The 24,297-nt window shown below is 37.9% G+C and overlaps 1 protein-coding gene across 1 annotated transcript in view; it reads right to left on the reverse strand.

Moving 5' to 3' along the window:
* Positions 1–19,901, reverse strand: part of r3hdm2 (R3H domain containing 2) — a 79,524-nt gene extending 59,623 nt beyond the window's left edge. Inside the window, exon 1 of the mRNA XM_079883512.1 lies at positions 19,517–19,901. The gene's annotated coding sequence lies outside the window, so the exon portion shown is untranslated. The remainder of the gene's footprint in view (positions 1–19,516) is intronic.
* Positions 19,902–24,297: the final 4,396 nt, after the last annotated feature.

The following is a 24,297-nucleotide window of genomic DNA, read 5'->3' on the forward strand; positions in this document are numbered from 1 at the left end:
ACGAGAATGAACCTCATTGGTTCTCGAGAAGCTCAAACGTGATGCGTAACACGAGAATGAACCTCATTGGTTCTCGAGAAGCTCAAACGTGCTGCGTAACACGAGAATGAACCTCATTGGTTCTCGAGAAGCTCAAACGTGCTGCGTAACACGAGAATGAACCTCATTGGTTCTCGAGAAGCTCAAACGTGATTCGTAACACGAGAATGAACCTCATTGGTTCTCGAGAAGCTCAAACGTGATTCGTAACACGAGAATGAACCTCATTGGTTCTCGAGAAGCTCAAACGTGATGCGTAACACGAGAATGAACCTCATTGGTTCTCGAGAAGCTCAAACGTGATGCGTAACACGAGAATGAACCTCATTGGTTCTCGAGAAGCTCAAACGTGATGCGTAACACGAGAATGATCCTCATTGGTTCTTGCAGAAGCTCAAACGTGATGCGTAACACGAGAATGATCCTCATTGGTTCTTGCTGAAGCTCAAACGTGATGCGTAACACTACAATGAACCTCATTGGTTCTCGAGAAGCTCAAACGTGATGCGTAACACGAGAATGAACCTCATTGGTTCTTGAGAAGCTCAAACGTGCTGCGTAACACGAGAATGAACCTCATTGGTTCTCGAGAAGCTCAAACGTGATGCGTAACACGAGAATGAACCTCATTGGTTCTCAAGAAGCTCAAACGTGCTGCGTAACACTACAATGAACCTCATTGGTTCTCGAGAAGCTCAAACGTGATTCGTAACACGAGAATGAACCTCATTGGTTCTCGAGAAGCTCAAACGTGCTGCGTAACACGAGAATGAACCTCATTGGTTCTCAAGAAGCTCAAACGTGATGCGTAACACTACAATGAACCTCATTGGTTCTCGAGAAGCTCAAACGTGATGCGTAACACGAGAATGAACCTCATTGGTTCTCGAGAAGCTCAAACGTGATGCGTAACACGAGAATGAACCTCATTGGTTCTCAAGAAGCTCAAACGTGATGCGTAACACTACAATGAACCTCATTGGTTCTCGAGAAGCTCAAACGTGATTCGTAACACGAGAATGAACCTCATTGGTTCTCGAGAAGCTCAAACGTGATGCGTAACACTACAATGAACCTCATTGGTTCTCGAGAAGCTCAAACGTGATGCGTAACACGAGAATGAACCTCATTGGTTCTCGAGAAGCTCAAACGTGATGCATAACACGAGAATGAACCTCATTGGTTCTCGAGAAGCTCAAACGTGATGCGTAACACAAGAATGAACCTCATTGGTTCTCAAGAAGCTCAAACGTGATGCGTAACACGAGAATGAACCTCATTGGTTCTTATAGAAGCTCAAACGTGCTGCGTAACAAGAATGAACCTCATTGGTTCTCAAGAAGCTCAAACGTGATGCGTAACACAAGAATGAACCTCATTGGTTCTCGAGAAGCTCAAACGTGCTGCGTAACACGAGAATGAACCTCATTGGTTCTCGAGAAGCTCAAACGTGATGCGTAACACGAGAATGAACCTCATTGGTTCTCAAGAAGCTCAAACGTGATGCGTAACACTACAATGAACCTCATTGGTTCTCGAGAAGCTCAAACGTGATGCGTAACACGAGAATGAACCTCATTGGTTCTCGAGAAGCTCAAACGTGATGCGTAACACGAGAATGAACCTCATTGGTTCTCGAGAAGCTCAAACGTGCTGCGTAACACGAGAATGAACCTCATTGGTTCTTATAGAAGCTCAAACGTGCTGCGTAACAAGAATGAACCTCATTGGTTCTCAAGAAGCTCAAACGTGCTGCGTAACACAAGAATGAACCTCATTGGTTCTCGAGAAGCTCAAACGTGATGCGTAACACGAGAATGAACCTCATTGGTTCTCAAGAAGCTCAAACGTGATGCGTAACACTACAATGAACCTCATTGGTTCTCGAGAAGCTCAAACGTGATGCGTAACACGAGAATGAACCTCATTGGTTCTCGAGAAGCTCAAACGTGATGCGTAACACGAGAATGAACCTCATTGGTTCTCGAGAAGCTCAAACGTGCTGCGTAACACGAGAATGAACCTCATTGGTTCTTATAGAAGCTCAAACGTGCTGCGTAACAAGAATGAACCTCATTGGTTCTCAAGAAGCTCAAACGTGATGCGTAACACAAGAATGAACCTCATTGGTTCTCGAGAAGCTCAAACGTGCTGCGTAACACGAGAATGAACCTCATTGGTTCTCAAGAAGCTCAAACGTGCTGCGTAACACGAGAATGAACCTCATTGGTTCTCAAGAAGCTCAAACGTGATGCGTAACACGAGAATGAACCTCATTGGTTCTCGAGAAGCTCAAACGTGATGCGTAACACGAGAATGAACCTCATTCTCGCACGTCAAACAAACATGCTTGAGCTTCCGTTTACCATATCTGATGTGTGCGTTGATAAATGTTTATATATGAATAAAAGCCTAAATTAAGACTGTTCATCATATAAAGCGAACGAATCTCTTCAGAAAATTGACTAAACCACTCGATTCATATGGATTCGTTTTACAATCTCTTTATGAACTTTTCAAAGCATCAAAGTGTCAGTTGTGTAGCCGTCAATAGAGGGACAGAAATCTCTCAGATTTCGTTAAAATATCTTCATTTGTGTTTTAAAGATGAACGAAAGTCTTACTGGTTTGGAGGGTGAGTAAATGACAGAATTTTCATTTTTGGGTGAACTATCCCTTTAAATCTCAGTTCCTTTTTATGAACTAAGTTCTTGTGAATCTCCCCTGCGCCGCCTCCTGATGTCCTGCGCTCTAACACACATCTCTCATCTCTCATCGGTGTGTGTGACATGAATGACGTCTCTCTCTCCTGCAGAGATTCACCCCCGGCGTGGGTGACGAGGACGCAAGGACACAGTGAAAGGGAATTCCTCATTACCTCAGCAAATACACTCTCTTTATCGACCTCTACGCAAGTGGGCAGACGGGGATCGCTTTCAACACTGCACACACACACACACCCACGACCGACTGACCCACACTGAAGCCTGTCGCTCATCAACATGCACTTCCACAGATACGTGAAGCATAATGCAAACATTCACAAGACCGATTCTGCATGCAAGTAATGCTTTCTAGCATCATTCAAGCGAAACAATTAACATTCACTTGATGCGAGAACGGCTCATTCACCTCTACCAGCTCCACCTGACGTCAGTGAATGATGTCAAAACCCACGGCAAGAGTGTCAGAAATCTGCGGCTGTCTGAAAGCAGACTTAACAGCTCAGCTTCACATGTCGATGCACTGTTTTTTTAAAACAGGCTCACAAGAAACTTCAGCGCATTTCTTCTAAACTCTCTGACCCATTTTAACCAGTCTCGGCTTTATGGACTACATTTCCCATAATGCACCTGCTGGTTTAGTCATAAGCAGAACGTTTCAGTGTGATTTTAAAATCGCCTGAATACACTCATAAGCAGCCCTTTACTCAGACTTTTCACATGCATGCATGCCTGCGCATATGCACCACACACACACACACACACACACACACACCGCTTACTATATCGGCTGATTTATCGCTGATCTCCCCGCATCATTAGGTGCAGCGCCGAGCGCATTTCAGTTTCTCTAACAGAGAACAGACAGTTCTCCACCTCTCCGCTTAGTTTTCTCTCTCGCTTCGTTTCTGACGCCCCCCTGCTTTTTCTGAATGAAGCACAGCCGATCTCTCTCTCTCTCTCTCTCTGAGTGAGCATGCGCTCATTTACTCTTCCTCCCTCCTGTCTCCTTCACTCATTCACTCTCAAACAGCGCAAATGCACTGATGAGAAACTCAACACTCACATTTCTTCCACATTATAGGTTAAAAATAATATATTTGTATTAGAGAGGCACGATATATCGGCCACCATATCAGTATCGGCCGATGTATGTTCATTTTTAATGTTATCGTTATCGGCCTGATAAGAAAATTAGGCCAATATATTAAAGCCAATAAATAATGTATTATTTCCTTCAGCTGAGACGCTTCAGATGTGCACTGTTCAACATGATGGGTTTAAATTGCTTGAAAAATGATTGAAAATCACTTCAAAAAGGAAAATACAGTGAAGTGCAACATGTGCAGCGCAAGTCTGTCATATCAGCTACATAAAATCATAATGAGAACATTATAATTGTGTGTTTGGCACATGGATTTAATGCTGAGACTTTTGTTTTTGTAATCAGGCTCTCAAAAATGATAGAAAAATTTGGATTTAGATTTATCGGCCGATATATCAGCTTTCAAATATAAAGAATTATCGGTTATCGGTATCAGCCAAAATGTTCATATCGGTGTGTCCCTAATTTGTATGAGAGAAAGTGTATGTTGTGGGTGCAATAACTCTGTTAAACACTGAAAAAAAATATTTCTTTAGATGGAAAAGAATGAACAGAACACGATGACCTGCAATATTAATGCAATGCTGTCATATCAATCAGTCATAAGTCCAGCTATACAAGAGTCAACAGCTTCTGACAATGTGTTGAGTGGGTCACTGATGTGAAATCTGTGCATCGAAGCAAAGCCAGCTGGGAAGGAGTAGGTGTGCCGTCACAGAGAATACTGGTCAGCGTAACGCTTTATTGCAGATCAATAGAAACTGGAGATGTGCGTGCATGTTTGTGCTGTCTGTCTGTGTTGCTTTTACTGTCCATCTCCAGAAACAAGACAGACATTACTGATGGAAACAACCCTTCCTGCTCTCACCTCATCCTGAAGAGCTTCTGTCAATGCTACGGTTTTCTGTCATAATCATTTGTTAACAAACAAGTATTCATTAATTCAATGAGCTCATTTTTTCTGCCTCAAATTGTTACATTGTTTAAATGCATTTTTTGGCATGAATGATTGAATTTTGGAATACATTTTTAGCTAACTTTGATTTGTATATGTACATTTCAGTCAATCAGAACAGCGTGTGGGTGGAGTCACCCAGTCAGAACAGTGTGTGGGCGGAGTCAGCCAATCAGAACAGTGTGTGGGCGGAGTCAGCCAATCAGAACAGTGTGTGCAGGGTTCCTGCAGGTTTCAGTTAGTCAAATTTAAGACCTTTTTAAGACATTTTAAGACCATAAAGATTGAAATTTAAGACCTACACGACGCATTGCCAAAAAAATATTCAAATCAAAGAATTCATTTTTTTTCAATGAATTCAGTAATTGAAAAAGCATTAACTTAATTTACAGATAAAGCAATCACATTAGTAACGTTCCACACCCAACAACGCGTGTCAGAGAAAAGAACAGAATCAGATATCATTTTTTTATAGAAAATTGTACTTTGCAGATTATAGGCCTACTGTAAAAAACACATAATTAGATGATTTTAGTTGATCATAACTAGAGATGAAATGGCATGAACATTTCATTTAATTATTATAGTGCCCAAAATGATCACTGTTATCACAGAATCCTGTTCAAAAAGTACTAATACCACACAATGAAATCAATTCACCAAGTTTTGTCAAAAAACAGCAAATAACAAATAAAATTAGCATCAATACACACTAACATAAACATTAAAATAATACAATTAAAAATGATAGCCAGATTTTAAAAGTGTCTTGCAACATGTTATATACTAACATGTACAAGTTCAAATAAAGTTGACAAAAAAGGTTTTTATAAAAAGACCTGACTAAATGAAATTTAAGACCGCGGATGAAAATCTGCCTGTTTTTAAGACGTTTTAAGGCCTTAAATTTAAAGTTCAGAATTTAAGACATTTTAAGACTTTTTAAGACCCCGCGGGAACCCTGTGTGTGGGTGGAGTCACCCAGTCAGAACAGTGTGTGGGTGGAGTCAGCCAGTCAGAACAGCGTGTGGGTGGAGTCTCGTGGCACCAGAGAGTAATCTTGATGGCAATCGCAAGAAAATGGATAAGCAGCTACATAATCAAATTCACAAATATTACACCATTTAAACATTATTAAAATACATAGGCTGAATTACTAAAACAATCTTTGTCAAAGAATCCACTTGTTTGTTCACAGTTTGAACGTTCTTGTTTCCATTTGTTTAATTTGAAGATCTGAGGTGAATTATCCAGTGTTGCTTTTACAGCTTCAAAGCTGGAGCACTAAATGATATTCAGAGTCACATGACACGCTTTTAACATTAAATAAAGCACATAAACAGCGCCAGAGATCATCATCGCCACACTTTGTGTTTGTTGTTCCAGCGCGACGTCGCATAAAAATAGAAACCGTTTCTAAAATAGAATCGTCGCGTGTCGCCGTCGCGGCTGGTTAGGACACACACTCTGATCAACATGGAAAATAACCTTTTATCGCGCGTCGCATGTAATTAGGACACGGTGTCATCCATCAAAACTTTACTAGCAAGACGCTGGTTTGCTTTATCTAGCCGAGAAACGTAGTTAGCGTATCATCTGGCCATTCAGCCGTGGGATGCTTTGACATTCTGTTCAGTCAGTATTTCACAGAAAGGCTCGCGCTCTTCGGAAACAATCACAGAATATGACAGAACTCGTGTTTTACAGTCTGGAATGAATTAAACTAGCTGCGAGTCACTGCTCTCTCTGATGTAATCAGCCTGGTTTTCTTTAAATTAGCACTGCTTTGGACTAATTGTTTGAATGAATTCACTTACAGGATCACTGGACTGAAAAGTTTAGCGACTTAAAATGATCCGATTGCACGATGTCTATGTGGTGTTTTTAATCTGCTTTAAGACAAACCATGTGTAAGTTCATAAGTCGACAGCATTGCTGAGTATTTCCTCCTTAAAACTGCAGTGAACCAAAGACAGTCTCAAAAACACGCTTTGAAATCGCTGGTGTTTCTGACGTCACAAACTACCTTGTAACCAAATCAGATCAACGTGTGATCGTCAACCAGTGGATCTCTGAGCTGAGGGAGTGAGTGGAGGCGGGGCTCATTTGCATATTCATAGAACCGCGCATTCTAAATGAGGCGAGGGTGTCGAGTTACATTCAAGATATTTTAAGGCATGAAGATTTTTTTATTAAAAAACATTTAAAAAAGTTATTTTGTTGGGTTTTAAGGGATAAAGTTATTGAATACAGGGACTTTAAAGATTTTGAAATTACAGCATGCGTAAACATTGACAGCCCTGAGTTAAAGTGAAACTACACTGTGGAAAATGTCCAATACAAATAAACGTAATTGTTTTGGTGCATCAATGTTTAAAACCGACTAGTTTTTGAAAGTGTGTAGTTTTGCACACACACACACACAACATGGTGGTGTCCCCGTCTCTCATTCCCTGTCCCGTCTCATGGCAGAAAACTAATGATTATCCTCCGTAAGAGCTCTGAATCTTAGCGTTGCTCCCAGTCACTGCCATCCAGCAACCATTAATAATTCACAAGCAGAAATCCACAGGGAAGGAGGGAGGAACAATCGTGCGAAAGCAGCGAGGAACAACACAGAGGAAAAGAGCTGAGGAAACAGAATATGAGGACAGAACAACAACAGATGAAAAGAAAAAGCGTGAATTAGAGGAAGAAAGGTGTGAGATGAGGAGGGAGAATCTAATAGCATCATGAATCTGGGAGGAAAAGATGAGCGAGTGAACGAGAGAAAGGGAGGGAAGCACATGCTCAATGCTGGTCTATAAATAGCTCTTCAAATCTCTCTCTCGCAAAAAAAACAAAAAAACAAAGCATACTGCCTGTGCTGCTGCAAAACGAACACAAGATGGACCAAAACCACACACACACACACACCATCATACAACCACGGAGGCCGGATCCATGTTCAGGTCCACAAAGCATCGTGATACGACTCCTTATCAATATTACAGAAGCCCTTCCAGCTAAATATGACCGAACACCCGCCATCTCATATGTGGGAGGACTGCGCCAAACCAGTCTCGCTTCAAACCGCATTACAGTCCATAAACACACAACTTTAGACACACAACTCAAGATCTGGGCCTGTTCTCTCAGCTCGGCGGAGGGGAAGCTGGTGATTAAAGGGCATATTGTACAGTCAATGTATAGAAAAATTATAATTATATAATTATATTATATATTTATAAAATGCTATTAAGGCTTCTGGAGTCGTTTTTGTGCAAAAATTTTACTTCCGCATCTGATCTGCAAGATCCGGGCTTGTTCTCTCAACTCGGCGGAGGGGAAACATCTGATTATTAACATCTGTAATGCGTTTTATCAATCAGATGCTAAATACAAACATACATAGATACATATCTGTGCATTTATAACTGTAAGAGCACTAATGCAGAATGGTAACTCTGCACGATATCATATTTTCATGCTGCAATAATCGCTGAAGCTTTTATCACGATATTGAAATAAGTTGCACAAAAAAAAAAAGTGTCATACTATAACAGATTTAATACGTTTATGCAATAAAGCAATACACAAAAATGTATAAAGTAAACAAATGTTTCAATCAGATTAAAGTGCAAAAAATATATATAAAGAATAATAGGTAACACTATACAATGTCTCGTCAGTCAATGCATTAACACAATTTGTTTACAGAAGTTATTATTATGCTTTGTTGAAGTTAGTTAAAAAAATACAACTGTTAGGGTCATCTTAGCTCAGACACATTAAATAATACAGTTACAACTTTTGATTTTAATAAAGTATTATTAAATGTTGATATGTACGTGCAGCAGAGAGGTGTTTGAAGGTATGATGGTCCGTTATGAGCCTAACAACACTGCAATATTAACAATTAATTCCAGAACATCCCAGACAGAATCTGCAGACTCTACTACATGTTTATTTGGGGGAATAGATCTACAGAACAGATTTTAAACCGAACTGACTGTACTTCACTCGTATTTATAACTGAGAGTAAGGCTGCATAATTAATCAGAAATGTAACAGATCACGATTATGACCGTATTCTGATTTATGCTTCATGTGCATCAGATATTTCCTACTTCCCACTTCTGAAGCTGTAATTATGAGTTTGTTGTGTGTGTTCAAGTGCTTTATTGCCTTAAAGAATAAGTACAGAATGTAAAAATGTACAGAAGATATTTAGTCAATATGCAACGGAATATTTTAAATAAAATGTAGTGTGTTTTAGGAAGCCAAATATTATTATTATTTCTATGACAGTGAATAGCCTAGGCTATATGTTATAAAACAAATGCACTGTAAAATAAAATCAAATTAATATTTCATAAGTATATAATGTTATCATTAAAGGCCTGATAAGAAAATTTGTCCAATATATTAAAGCGGATAAATAATGGATTATTTCCTTCAGCTGAGACACTTCAGATGTGCACTGTTCACCATGATGGCTTTTATTTGCTTGAAATATGATTAGAATCACTTCAAAAAAAGGAAAATACAGTGAAGTACAACATGTGCAGCACAAGTCTGTCATATCGGCTACATAATATCATAATGAGAACATTATAATTGTGTGTTTGGGTGATGGCTTTTAATGGCTTTGAATGTTTTTTGTAATCAGGCTCTCAAAAATTATATAAAAATCTGGATTTAGATTTATCGGCCAATTTATCGGTTATCAGCTTTCAAATATAAAGAATTATCGGTATCGGCCAACATTTTCAAATTGGTACATTTTCATTAAATCACAGTCTTCTGTGAACTAATGAGGGCACAAAGCCAAGTTGTGCTTTTTATTTTAGTTCGTTTGACAGATACTTTGCCAAAGCAATGGCACAAAACACCATTAGAGATCTTTTACGTTATTATGAGAAGTTTTCAAATATTTCCGTGTCATTATGAAGCTGTGCCGCCCAAGAGGACGTCTGATTGACATTTAAAGCAACCAATCACACGGTCGATGTCCCCATAATAACAAACCGGTGTGCAATTCATTCAAGAACGTCGCTCAAGTAGTAACGAAATAGTTCAAGTTGAGACGAAATATGAAGCGTTCTCTCAAACGCCAGAATGAACCGATATTTAGATTCAGAATCATCATGAAACAGTCAAATATACCAAGAAGTGAATGCAAGTAGCACATATTCAATTAAATAAAAAACAACTTTCACAGATTCACAAGACACATTTCATTGGTTTTCTCCAGGACATTGCTTTAGGATTTATAAACACTGGCATCCATTAAGCATCTCATGTTCTTCATCATCTAACAAATGCAAACGTCCTCAAAACACTGACAATCAGTGATTATAACGAGTGATTGTAGATCAAACGCTTCAGAACGGGGCCAACAGGACTTCATCACTGAAAGCGCTGATAATTAAGCGTTTCTGCACTCGTGAATAATTTAGCAAAGATTGATTTCCCATTCCTGCACTCATTTACTAAAACAACTCCCCCAATCTACTGTATTAGCGACAACATCTTGACCACAGCACTCGGACGTCGCCTCTCAGGACAATCTGGTTGTTCATTTCAGCGTGAAAATCACACACTAAATGTCACGGATCACATCACATCAGACTCTCCTGAAGACACACACAATCTTTCACCAATCAAGACACAAATTAAGAGCGACTGACTTTCAGAGAGCTTCAAAGCACACGACACACCTGACCAACACACATACAAATAACTCTATTAACAAGGTGTGTGTATCTTCAGCTTTTCAGATAAATCAGTGTAAATGGCATCTAGTCGATTCATTTAGGGATGCACGATATCTCGGCCACCATATCGGTATCGGCCGATATATGTTCATTTTAATGTTACGGTTATCGGTCTGATTAGAAGATTTAGCTGATAAAGCTGATAAATAATGTTTTATTTCCTTCAGCTGAGACACTTCAGATGTGCACTGTTCAACATGATGATTATGAATTGCTTGAAATATGATTGGAATCACTTCAAAAAAAGAAAATACAGTGAAGTGCAACATGTGCAGAATTAATACAAAGATTAATATGGCAATTGGCAAGTCTGTCATATAAGCTACACAAAATCATAATGAGAACATTATAATTGTGTGTTTTGGGATATGACTTTTAATGGTGAGACTTTTGTTTCATGCTCTCAAAAATTATATAGAAATTTGGATTTATCGGCCAATATATCGGTTATCGGCTTAAAAATATAAAGAACTGTCGTTTATCGGCCAAAATATCCCTAGATGAATTATATTAGAGCTGGTCAAAACTACACACATGCATTAACTGGAGAAATCTCCACGACTTTTCCACGGTCGGCTAGTACGGCTACTAAAGTCAATTTTCAGATTTTTATGACATAAATCAGTGTAAATATCAGGAAGGGTCAGTCGTCAAAAAGCAGCATCTGACACGTTGATTACAGAAAATTAAAAATGTTTCACAAGCCGTAATCAGACTATAACCAAGGAAAACTCGATTAGCCATGAACATTGCTAACCCACACGAACCATTTCTTTCTCCCATCCAAAGACAAACACAAAATTCTAAATACAAATCTAATGCATAAGGCCACTTGTTGGACATGAATTCAAACGTTCACTTCTGTCTGACTTCTTGTCCTGCTGTAAATATCAAGTGCACACTATAAAACTGCAGACCGCACACTTACAGATGGTCATGTTATGCGTCAGCGTGCACATTAAAGCATGTCAACCATCTCAACCGCACAGGATAACCTGCACACCTGCAATATAACGCTACAAAACAACCGTTTGCTAGGGTGAAAACTTACATTGTGCAAAGTTTAATTCCTCATATGTGACCCTGGATCAGTAAACCAGTCTCGAGTCGCACGGGTTTATCTGTGGAAATAGCCAATAATACATAGGCCTAGTATGGGTCAAAATTATAGATTTTTCTTTTATGCCAAAAATCATGAGGATATTAAGTAAAGATCATGTTCCATGAAGATATTTTGTAAATTTCCTACCGTAATTATATAAAACATGTATTTTTGTGAGTGAATGCAGCACAATCGCCAACATAAATGAACAACTTTAAAGGAGATTTTCTCAATGTTTTGATTTTTTTGCACACTCAGATTCCAGATTTACAATAGTTGTATCTCGGGCACATATTGTCCTATCTTAACAAACCACACATCAATGGAAAGATTATTTATTCAGCTTTCATGTGATATATAAATCTCAATTTAAAATTAAAGCTGCAAGCAGCGATGAAAGGGCCCTCGCACCCGTGCCATCAACACTCGGTGGCTTTAGGAAGACAGAGCATGGTTGGGAAATGTACATTTAAGGAGGTATATATAGTAAGAGTATGTCAAAGTCAGTTACAAAATGTTTTGTATAATGGTGATAATAGCATGCTTCATGACTCAGCTAAGTGTTGCTAGCATGTTTAGTCTGTTTCTAGCATGCTTAGTACACAATAATTATGTGGTTAGTACTGCATTACTGTGTTAACCATGTCAGTTTCTGTTGCCAGTAGGTGGCGTTATGACTATAACTGAATATGAGCATGGATGTGTGTTCAGGACAGAACTCTTATCAAACTTGTGAAGTTTGGTGCAAATTGGACATTGCCTTCTTGAGTAACAACAAAGTCATGTTTCATTGAATTAGCATTCTTTAGCACTTAGCTAAGCATTACTAGCATGTTTTAATATGTTTCTAGCATGTTTAGAACTCAATGGCATTTTTAACATGTTGCTAGAACGGCATCAACGTGTTAAACATGTCACTTCCTGTTGCCAGTAGGTGGCGCTATTACTATAACTGAACATTCTCATGTAGATGTGTTTAGGCCATGACTCTTATCAAAAGTGTGAAGTTTGGGGCAGATTGGACATTCCATGCCTGAGTTACAGCAAATTCCTATTTAATTGCAATAATAGCATGCTTTAGCACTTAGCTAAGAGTTTGCTAGCATGTTTTAGCATGTTTCTAGTATGTTGTTAGCATGTTTAACACTTGCTGGCACTTTTTTATATGTTATTAGGAGTCCATAACAGTGTTAAACATGTCACTTCCTGTTGCCAGCAGGTGGCGCTATTACTGTAACTGAATATAAGCATGGTCATGTGTTCAGGACAGAACGCTTATCAAAAGTGTGAAGTTTGGGGCAGATTGGACATTCCATGCCTGAGTTACAGCAAATTCATATTTAATTGCAGTAATATCATTCTTTAGCACTTAGCTAAGTGTTTGCTAGTATGTTTTATTATGTCTCTAGTATGTTGGTAGGATGTTTAGCATCTACTGGCATTTTTTTATATGTTATTAGGAGTCAAGAACAGTGTTAAACGTCACTTCCTGTTGCCAGCAGGTGGCGCTATGACTATAACTAAATATGAGCATGGACATGTGTTCAAGAGATAACTCTTATCAAACATGTGAAGTTTGGGGTAGATTGTACATTGCCTTCTTGAGTAACAACAAAGTCCTGTTTCATTGAATTAGCATGCTTTAGCACTTAGCTAAGTATTGCTAGCATGTTTTAATATGTTTCTAGCATGTTTAGAACTCAATGGCATTTTTAACATGTTGCTAGAACGGCATCAACGTGTTAAACATGTCACTTCCTGTTGCCAGTAGGTGGCGCTATTACTATAACTGAATTTGAGCATAGACATGTGTTCAGGCCATGATTCTTATCAAACGTGTGAAGTTTAGGGCAGATTGGACATTCCATGCCTGAGTTACAGCAAATTCCTATTTAATTGCAGTAATAGCATGCTTTAGCACTTAACTAAGTGTTTGCTAGCATGTTTCTAGTATGTTGCTAACCTGTTTAGCACTTGCTGGCTCTTTTTTATATGTTATTAGGAGACCACAACAGTGTTAAACATGTCACTTCCTGTTGACAGCAGGTGGCGCTATTACTATAACTGAATATTCTCATGTAGATGTGTTCAGGCCATGACTCTTATCAAACGTGTGAAATTTGGGGCAGATTGGACATTCCATGCCTGTGTTACAGCAAATTCCTATTTAATTGCAGCATTTGCATGCTTTAGCACTTAGCTAAGTGTTTGCTAGCATGTTTTAGCATGTTTCTAGTATGTTGTTAGCATGTTTAGCACTTGCTGGCACTTTTTTATATGTTTTTATATGTCCACAACAGTGTTTAACATGTCACTTCCTGTTGCCAGCAGGTGGCACTATGACTGTAACTGAATATGAGCATGGTCATGTGTTCAGGATAGAACGTTTATTAAAAGTGTGAAGTTTGGCGCAGATTGGACATTGCCTTCTTGAGTAACAACAACATCCTGTTTCATTGAATTAGCATGCTTTAGCACTTAGCTAAGTATTGCTAGCATGTTTTAACATGTTTCTAGCATGTTTAGAAGTCAATGGCATTTTTAACATGTTGCTAGAATGGCATCAACGTGTTAAACATGACACTTCCTGTTACCAGTAGGTGGCGCTATTACTATAACTGAATATTCTCATGTAGATGTGTTCAGTACAGAACGCTTATCAAAAGTGTGAAGTTTGGGGCAGATTGGACATTCCATGCCTGAGTTACAGCAAATTCCTATTTAATTGCAATAATAGCATGCTTTAGCACTTAGCTAAGAGTTTGCTAGCATGTTTTAGCATGCTTCTAGTATGTTGTTAGCATGTTTAGCACTTGCTGGCACTTTTTTATATGTTATTAGGAGTCCATAACAGTGTTAAACATGTCACTTCCTGTTGCCAGCAGGTGGCGCTATGACTATAACTGAATATGAGCATGGTCATGTGTTCAGGACAGAACTCTTATCAAACGTGTGAAGTTTGGGGCAGATTGGACATTCCATGCCTGAGTTACAACAACTTCCTGTTTCATGGCGAAACATCGAAATTTATCAGGCCGCCGAGGACCCGCCCTTTGACGAAAACTCAAGATCTTCGCAATTTAACGTCGCAAAGGCCTTAAGATTACACTCACCAAATTTGAAGATGATCAGATTAAAACTGTAGGAGGAGTTCGTTAAAGTACGAGGCCTGAAAATGGCAAAAACTGCACAAAAATCTGAGAGGAAGTTCAAAATGGCTGACTTCCTGTTGTGTTTAGGGCTATGCTCCAAGAGACTTTTTTGTAGGTATTAGGTCATTACATGTATGTACCGAATTTCGTGCACGTACGTGGAACGTTGCGGGAGGCGCACTCCGTTGAAATTTTATAGGTGGCGCTATCGAGCCATTTTGCCCCGTCCAATTCTGAAACCTATATCAGATGTAAATTTTCGCCAGTTCTGATGCGTGTGCAAAGTTTTGTGAGTTTTCGAGCATGTTTAGGCCCTCAAAAATGCAATTAAATGCGGAGAAGAATAATAATAATAATAATAAACAGAGCAATTCCAAGAGGGTCCTCACACCATCGGTGCTCGGGCCCTAAAAATTGACCCATGTGACTGGTTTTGTGGTCCGGGGTCACATATGAGCAATGTTACCCTGATAAACAAAACTCCACTCTGACTGCATTCTTTAAGCAATCAAATTACAATTTAGATTTCTCTATTGTAAAGGTGCATTGCACAAGTCTCTGAGTTTTTGCAGAACTATGCCCCCTCTGGCGACAAGCGAAACTGCAACCAGAGGTGTGCACGCTCATGGACCACACGCATGTGTCTTTGTCTTACGTGGAGTTCGCGTTGGGGTTTTGAATGGACAACAAGCCGGTCTCTTTGAATCCATCTTCTACTTTTGTCGCTCGAGTTGTCTTCGCTGATGCGGATAATGGCGGCGAATACACAAACCTGCCAGACATAGCCAGGTGAGCGTGAACGCGCATGACGTCACGCCCAGTCTCAAATTCCGTCCCGAATCCCTCTTATTTATTTTACTGTACAGGATTATAGAGGCAATCGCAGTGATCAGAGAAGGGCTCATTCAGCCCATCAGGCAATTGTTTAAGCATGTATGGGTTAGAAAAACGGGTATTTTTAACATGAAATGTTGCGCAATGCACCTTTAAAGGGGACCTATTATGCAAAATTCACTTTTGTATGGTGTTTGGACATAAATGTGTGTTGGCAGTGTGTGTACACAACCACCCTACAGTGATAAAAATCCACTCACTCCTTTTTTTTTAATCCCCATAAGTCATAAGCAGTCTCTCCAAACGACCTGTTTTCAGAATGTGGCTTTAGTGACATCACTTAAGCCACAGGCCCCGCCCACGAGTGTTGACTGACACTGCCGTTATAACTTAGACCCGCCCTGATCGAGTTCACTGCGAGTTGTACACATCAGCCATTGCTGCAGCAATGCACTCACGAGAAGCGTCGAAGCATCTCCCAAGCGTTGAAGGTGTTGTAGCTGGATGTATTCATCCACATAGCTCTCTCTATTTACTCCTGAAATCTGCTAGCCACTGAAGACGAGGTGGATTCATTTTGTTTTCAAAGAAAATTTACATCTTGTGAAAAGGGGCATAATAGGTCCCCTTTAATGGATTCTCATTTTGATGAACCTATTGAGTCTTAAATCCTAAGAATGGATCTTTTAGTCTGTGCTGTTTTCAGTCGATGCGCGAACAAAACTTCACTACACATTATTTACACTGCTTTCCCATCCAATAATCACAATAAGCTTTGATGCTTCTGACAGTTTCATCAGTAAATTCAGTCAGTAAATGTGTGTGTGAGTGTGAGTGTGTGTGTGTGTGTGTGTGTGTGTGTGTGAGTGTGAGAGACATGAACCGATCATCTCTTCCTCTTTACTACTAGCAAATAAACATCAATGAACATCAGATTCAGAACAACTTCCTGAAATCCATCATGTCTCATGTAATCCATCAATCAGGGTTTCAACCGCAGAAAGACGTCAATAAAACAGCTTTAGAACACTTTCACATAATGTTATTATTATAAAAACTGCGTGCAACTAAAATGTTTGTATACAAATCAGATGTTAATTTTAATCTTTGATATTATAATGTACAAATTGACAGGGTTGCATGTATAGTTGCATGTACAGTTTAATTTATAGCATTAGCTGAGAATTTTAGTTTTTTTTTTCTTGAGAAAATTAGGGCTGGGCGGTAGATCGATATATTTTTTTGGGAAACGATATGGAATGAGGCCAATACCGTTTATATGGATACAGTAGTTTGATACGAGCACATCTGAAAAACAGCGGAGGACGCAGTGTGAGCTAAACACGACACAAGCTGATATTAAGAGCTTTAAAACAGATATAGTTAACATCGCGACAATGACACGTGACAATTCTTGACTAATATTTAAAAAGCTGATAATTTATTACATTTATATAAAAAAAAAAACTTTAAAATAATCTGTTGTATAAATATTTAAACCCTTGCTTTCACTTGTTGTAACCACACACTCCTGAGGAAACAGTCAATGTCTGTGTAAAGAAACTGGAATATGTTTTCAATTTTCCTTGAATGGTATGATAGAAATCATTTCCACATTCTATTGTTTCTTTTGCTTTCCAAGCACAAAGCAATGCGAATATATAAAGCAGCTTGTCAGATACTGACTGATAAACACTGGCGCTGTTTAATGCGTTTAGACGTGGTCAATATCACAGGTTTATTCTCCATCTGTAAATGTTAGAGAGTCCGTTTCTCTGTCAGGACGACGAGCTTCCGCTGATACTCAAGCCTCCGTGAACGAGCGTCGCCAGACGGACAACAATAGAATAGCAGCGCAATAATTCTGACTATAATATACATATTGCTAAAATATTTGTTGTTGGAGACAATTAATGTGGAATTTTAAACCTACAAGTACGTATATTTTTACGAACGTGACCATTATAATGGGGTAATCAATATATAATTAGTTTGTGCTTTTGTTTTTATTGTGATTTTTAGTTTAAGCCTTTAGTCAATTTAAAAATAAAAGCATTATTTTGTTTTTAGATTGAAATGTTAGAATGTAATGTTATTTTTAAACACCTTTTTATTGCATAGCCTACATTACATTCACTTTATGAGTTTCCATATCCTTCAATATCAACATTGTCAATTTGTCATTCTGAAAATGGCTGTCTTCACTCCCACCATCAATGCATCAACAAGCAAGAACTGATAAGAATGTAAATGTGTATCTTGAAATGCAACGCAAGTCGCTTTGGATAAAGGCGTCTGCCAAATGCATAAATGTAAATGCAATTTTATTTTATTTTTTTAAGTATCATGGTTATGTCCAAAGCAAAACATGCTATTATAACAGCACTTTATGAAAGGCATTATAAACACAGCTTACCTGCTATCTAGGTAATTATATTGGCATATTCCTGAGAGTTTAATAAATTAAACAGGGACTTAAATGAAACATTGACATGTGACACTAACGTCAAGCCTAAAGGGGGCGTGTTTAGGTTCAAGAACCATAACTATAAAGATAACTATAACAATAACTATGTTAGCGTTCACAGTCACACCAACCGATATCGTTCTGTTTATTCTAAGCGCACACTGCAGTTTTGTCGTATGACGCTTTAAATGCTCGAGCACTTTTATGTGGGAGCGTGACCTCTGACCCGACGCATGACCTCTGACCCGACACATGACGTAGGAGTAGCATAAGCTTAGGTGAGCATAGGCAACAAACTCAAGCTCCTCCCATATTTCTCTTTAAAAATTCGTTTTCGACTTCTAATTCCTGACCAGTGTTTTGATTTGCTCGATCTTCTGCACTTCAGCTTTCGCCAATACGTCATGCGTCAGGTCAGAGGTCACTCAGTGATTATGGTTTACAAAGTTATAAACATGGATGTGTTTCTTACAAAAACGCATGGCTTCGCTTCAGACGGCCTTTATTAACTTTATTATGGATTACTGTTATGATGGATGGATGCACTTTTATGGGCTTCAAAATCTCAGGCACCATTCACTCCCATTATAAATCTGGGAAGAGCCAGGATATTCTTTAATATAACTCGGATTGTGTTTGGCTGAAAGAAGAAAGGAGTACACCCTAAGATGGCTTTAGGGTGAGTGAATTATGGGATCATTTTTGGGTGAACTAACGCAAGATTCTGATTGGCTGTCAATGTTATTATTGTTCATCAGCTGGAAAAACAACTTGTTATGAAAGTGATTCCAATGATATTCTTTCTCTGTGCCATTATAGTTACAGTTGTATACAATACTATACTCACAATCCGAGTTATATTAAAGAATATCCTGCTCTTCCCAGATTTATAATGGGAGTGAATGGTGCCTGAGATTTTGAAGCCCAAAAAAGTGCATCCATCCATCATTTTTAAAAAGTACATCTTTATCGTTCGCGTCCTTCATGTGAACAGGCCTTTAGAACGATAATTAAAACTTTATAGTTAAAGTCTTTGGTGTGAACGGTCCTTTAAACGCAAGTGTTCTGATCTCTGGTCACAATCAGCTGATAGTTTGGGGTCCTTTATTATTATAAATAATAATAATAATAATATTATTTGAAACGCCACGCGACGCGACAAAACTAGAACGCCGCCGTTTCGAATAATCAAAGAACGGGAGCGTTCAGTTTCTCACGCGTCACGACACTCAGTGAAGTCGTGCTTTAAGTGAAGAATTAATTAACCGTTATCCTGTCACTGACGACTAACGTGATCTTTACTAGCGATACACAACGAGACACACACACACACACATCAATACCTGTTCCATTTAAAGCGTTCATCAAGCGTTCGCTTACCTGTTAATCCCTCGCGTTCATTCAAAACGAGGAGACACTCGGCGTTCTGGGTGTTTTGAGGAGTTTTTGCAGTGCCTTCGATGATTTGGAGTGAATATTTCTCACACTCTCGGTTAATTAATTAGCCTGTGGCGGCTAAGCGAGCGCGAGCTAAGTCGAAATGACAATCGGCCGCCTCACGAACTCGTGAGGGCATTACTATCGCTCAGGATGGGCTAGGAAAACATGTTTAAACTGATGACCCACCTCCCGCACAAACCGATCCCCCGGTCACCGAATAACGACAGCCCGCTGTCGCTTAATACCGTTTAATCGCCGCCACAAGCACGAGCTCGCGGAGACTCCGAGTGTCAACAGCGCGCAGTGATCAAACCAGAACCTGAGTGGGCGGGGCCGTGACGTCACGCGCGAGCCTCACAAAAAGATAAACAAAAACCCCTCATTTTTTCTCATCCTGAATGTTCAGGTGACATTGAACATGTTGTTGATGTATTTGGTGTATTGTATACAAAGTTGAATATCATTAATGTCATCTCTGTACAGTTTGAAAGCATAATAAAAACATGAAAGAAATACAAAAAACCTCTGAAAGCATCGCGAGTCCTCATTTAAACTCTCTCGTGTTCACAACCAGGAAAACCCAGGGAAATAAAGCACTGAAAGCATAACACTGGCTCTTTCTGTGCTTTACGTCACTGCTCCATGTGTTTGTGCTTTCAGGACACGTAAGATGGCGCTGTCGTCATAGTTTCAGTTTCGCCTGCTTTTGCATTTGAGAGTTAAAGATTTAATAGTAACACTTTATTTTACAGTGTCCTTGTTACATGTACTTACCATAGTAATAACAGTAAATTATGCATAATTAGCCTACATGTTCTAACCCTCAACCAAACCCTAATCCTAACCCAATAGTAAATACATGAAGTTACTTAATATTACTCAGAACTTATAAAGACACTGTAACAATGACACCATGTAATCGATTTTATTGCATCGTTGCAATTCATTCAGGAAGAGTTTTACAGTGGAATTATATAGGATTCAGCATAAATGTCCCTAAAAAAATCCTATATATACATCACATGTTAATTAGTGATGATCATGATGCTTTACTCACAAAATTACCATCCTTTTTATACTTTATACTCTTATATTTTCACAATACAGCTTATATTTTATGTTCTCCTATTTAATAATAAAAACTGTGAGTAGCTGGCATGGTGAATATTGGGTACTGTAAAAAAAAAATTGTGATTATATTTTCACAAAACATATAACTTATATTTTATTTTTAACATAGGCCTATTATGCTTGGATATTTTACAGCAATGGTATTGTGAGTTTTCTGGCTTGGCATGGTGTATATTGACTATGGTATAAAGTAATAAAATTAGTGCTGTCAAATCCATTAATCGTATCTAACATAAAAGTTTGCATAAATATATAAATAAACAAATATACACTGCCGTTCAAAAGTTAAACAAGTCTCTTCTGCTCACAAGGTTGCATTTATTTAATAAAAAATACAGTAATATTCTGAAATACTATTAAAATATAAAATAACTGTTTTCTGCGTGAATATATAGTAAAGTGTAATATATTCCTGTGATCTGAATGTTCAGCATCATTACTCCAGTCTTCAGTGTCACATGATCCTCCAGAAATCACTCTAATATGAGGATTTGATGATCAAGAAACAGTTATGATTATTATTAATGTTTTTTCAGGATTCTTTAATGAATAGAAAGTTCAAAATAACAGCATTTATCTGAAATAGAAAGCTTTTGTAACATTATACACTATACCGTTCAAAAGTTTGAGGTCAGTAAGAATGTTTTTTAAAGAAATTAATACTTTTATTCAGTAACGACTCATTAAATTGATCAAAAGTGACATTTCTAATGTTACAAAAGATTCTATTTTAAATAAATGCTGACCTTGTGTGTCCTTTTAAAAGAGTTACACATATAGGGTATCAGATAAGGCAGATGCATTGAATTGGCCCGGTTTCACAGCACGTGTCCTATCTGTCACTTGTTGATTTTTCCTCTTTTTTCTGAGGTCAGGACAGGAACATTCCAAATAAAGCACGTAATGAACTCACGGTCCACTTTCACCTTTATCCTATATTTAGTGTGTCCTCCACAGCTTTAATGTGTTGATGGATTTTTCTTCTCAAACACTAGTTGAGCCCATTAGGTCATTGTGTTGGGTTATTTTCACAATGTTGGGCAGTTTTTGTGCAACCCAGGATTAGAGGTCGGGTCAGAGTCACAAACTGATGCCTTACGATCTGGATAAAACTGGAACGTCCACTTCTGAGAAGATGAAAACATTTCTGAAACGAATTTCTAATATAGAGTCAGAAAAGTTAGTTTTGTTTAACTTCTCATTTTAAAAATGTAAGATTTTATTTTACCCTCTTAAAAATAAAGGTTCTTTATGGTTCCACGGAGAATCTTTAACATCACTGGAATATTAATGTTCTTTATAGTATAAAAAAACAAAAAAGTTTGTTAGATTATTAAAATGTTCTTCACAGTAAGAAAAAATAAATGTTTCTTCTGTGGCAATGCTAAAAAAAACTTTTGGAACCTTTATTTTTAAGAGTGTAAAGAATATGAAAATTACAATTTTATGCATAATTCTAGTTGATGTGAGCTAATTTGGCTGTTTGTGTGCAGAGCTTTATTAAAAAGGACTAAGCAGGGACGTGCAGAGAGTTCCTCAGGGGCAGGGGCTCAAATGTAAAAAAGGGGTATATATGTGTATATACATATACATATACATATATATATATATATATATATATATATATATATATATATATATATATATATGCTTTGCATCACAGAAGTAAATGATATTATAAAGAACATTAAAATAGAAAACCATTAATTTTAAATTGTAATAATTTTTCTGTATTTTTGATCAAATAAATTCAGGCTTGATGCGAATAAGGGACTTATAGGCCTGGGCTTCATTTCACAAACTATGAGTTTCATCAAATGGTAAACGGTGTATGACTTACTATACTTACCATTAATGCTACTTTTGGGTGCTTTGTAGTCAATTAACATCCATTAGTTCAACGACGCAGACTCAGATCGCTTCATAAATGTAAATTCGTCTGTCCAGGTAATCTTACAATTTATTTATAAATGACCGGAAAATTACCGCTCCACTTCACATTGTCCAATGAAATGTGAACGTGTTGTGCCAGACGACGATTGGTCGGTGTATTATACATGACAAACAGGCTTCAATGAATTATGTAATATTTTAAAATATGTGATATGTGGATTTTTAATCGAATCGACACACACAACCTTTTATTGTTGGGGGGAAAAAAAAGAGTTAAAAAATTGTTTGGTTTATTTTTTCTCCTGCCGTCGGGCCATATACTGAAGAATGTGGGATACCTACGTTTACATAAGTGTATTTTCATTTTAAAACGCATAACTTTTGCTACGGTTATGCCTGCCGTCCACACACTACTTTAGGACAGTCAAGACCGAAGCAAGACACACGCAACTTGACGCAAGTGACGCAACCCATAGCAACGCGTTATAGCAACGACGCCTCAGACTCTGACAGAAACGTGAATTTAGGCTACTATAGTTTTGTACACATTGTCATGTTAATTATAATCAAATGCATTTTGTTTTATTGACCACAATATTATCATTGTGAATGTTTGAGAGGGGCACTTTTGATTAATTTTGAAATAGGGCAAGGGCTCGTGCACGTGCACGCGTGCCCGGGACTAAGTGTTTCTTTGACCATCAGAACGGTCAGATCTTGTGAAAGATTCTTATCTCTGTGTAATCTGTAAATATTGGGGTAAAATCTGATGACAGACCTCAGTGGTTTCATCAGATTTATGCATTTGTAAGCAGTTTTTGTGTTTTGTGATTTAGCCTCAGCAAATATTCTGATGAAAGAACGTTCTCAATCTCAATCAAACCTGTCAATTATACGACATGTGAATCTTTCAGAATCCATCCATCTGTGATCCATTTTAGTGTGATTCATGAGAGTGGCGAAATAGTTGTTTGAACAACTTGAAAAGCTTAAATATGTGAGGTAATGTTTGTCTGAAATGATCAAGTTCCACATTCAAATATAACCCAGAGACGAAATAAACCATTAATGAAGTGTGCTTTACTGATGTGGCCAAAACATAGCTATCGGGAAACATGAACGACAATACAAATAATGTCTGGGACTTTGCAGCTTGCAGGTACCATGCAATTTCAAAAGTTCAGATGGTGCCATCTAAGAATTTGAGGTAAGAAAAACTATTAAACTTTAACAAAAAAAAAAATTTGTATATTCACTTATAAATACAACCCCTCATATATAATGTAAGCCATGTCTTAATGAGCCGGATGACAGCATTCATTATTCCTTATCTTTTTTTTTTTTTATTCTTTTTTTATTGCAGTTGAACAATCAAATAACAAATAATAATACAACTGAACATTCATAACAATGAAATGACAGTGGATGACAAAAACAAAAAAAAGGAAGACAATAGATACATTTTAAGTAGTCCTACAAAGAAAAAAGACGTATTAATCCAATTACACTTCGCTCAACAAAATATCATATAATTTCAAAAATTTGACACTTTTTTTGTTGTTAATTCTTTTCAACGTCTTAATAAAGTAGTTAAAGTCACATAAAAAATATATAATTTGGGTACTTTTAGAGAAAACTTACACTTATGTATAAAATATTTTGCTAATAAAATAAATATGTTTCCAATATATTCTATT

Source organism: Squalius cephalus (assembly GCF_949319135.1).
Source record: "Squalius cephalus genome assembly, chromosome: 10".
Lineage (NCBI taxonomy): Eukaryota > Metazoa > Chordata > Actinopteri > Cypriniformes > Leuciscidae > Squalius > Squalius cephalus.